Below are 1165 nucleotides of genomic sequence, written 5' to 3' on the forward strand. Positions count from 1 at the left end.
ATATTTTCAATGAGGAAACATTTGACACTTATTTGAAATCTTTTAGAAAAAGGGGATTTGTAAAAATTCAGAAATTCTATTACTCTATCGACAAAGTAATCAATGAGTTACTGAAATGGTTTAAAACCCAATTAAACCTCTCTCTAGTCTAATCTTACTAGAGCGGATGGTTTTTTAAAGATCTATTTGATGTTTTACTAAGCAATCATCAGAACAAGACATTTCTAGAGGTAGGATTCAAATATTTTATTCTAGGCTTAACATTAGTTTTATAAAAATAGGAAAAGCTGAGGGAGTACCTCCAGCAACATCTGACTACTGTTTATCTAAGTCTGTCTGCGTTTTGACAAGGTTGTTGTAAAATGAAGTCTTTGATGCTATTGAGATAGTTCTGTTTTATGAACACTATAAACTTCAGTTTATTTCACAAACCAAATTAAATAAAGCAATTTATTTGTGGATTGTGTCTCCAATTGACATATGAATAAATAAACATATAATTTATATACCTCATCTTGATCAAAATGAAAATAATTTTATTTTATTTACTCATTTGTTGGAGAATGAGTGTGTTTTCATATGTGCTGTTTAAAACTTATAGGCCAAAAACTGAAAAAAGCTCAAAAAGTTTAGCTGTTTATAACCCGCTGCCGCCTTGGCTTACAACTTGGAAAGGAACAAACTTAGGATACAATGACCAGACGTTAAATGAACAGATTAAAACCATTTTCAGCTTTCCAACCAGGTCCCAGATTAACTGGCATACCTATGGACATCTCCTTTTTTAGATAACTAGTAAATGACTCGGAAAACCTCTTTGGGATTCTAGCTGTCTTAAAATAATCATTGAATACATTAACCTTTTAGATCAGACCAGTATTTAAGTTGTTGATATAGAATTATATTGAATGATAAAAAATATGTATAAAATGTTGATTTTTGTTTTTAATTTTATGAAGTTGTTTATATATTTACGTTTTATTTTTACTCATTTGGTCTGTGACAAGGTTCTAACAGCATTTTAACATATTTTATACAAAATAAGATGTATAGTATTTTTTTAAAATAAACTTCAAAATGTAATGAGGGCAAAATTGGTAAATTTTTTTTGTTAAGATAAAAGTTTTAGTTCTTTAAATTTTTAACCTCATTTTCCTTACAGTTA

The sequence above is a fragment of the Halyomorpha halys genome, unplaced genomic scaffold (assembly GCF_000696795.3).
Source record: "Halyomorpha halys isolate HHAL.00 unplaced genomic scaffold, Hhal_1.1 Scaffold1402.1, whole genome shotgun sequence".
In the NCBI taxonomy this organism is placed as follows: domain Eukaryota; kingdom Metazoa; phylum Arthropoda; class Insecta; order Hemiptera; family Pentatomidae; genus Halyomorpha; species Halyomorpha halys.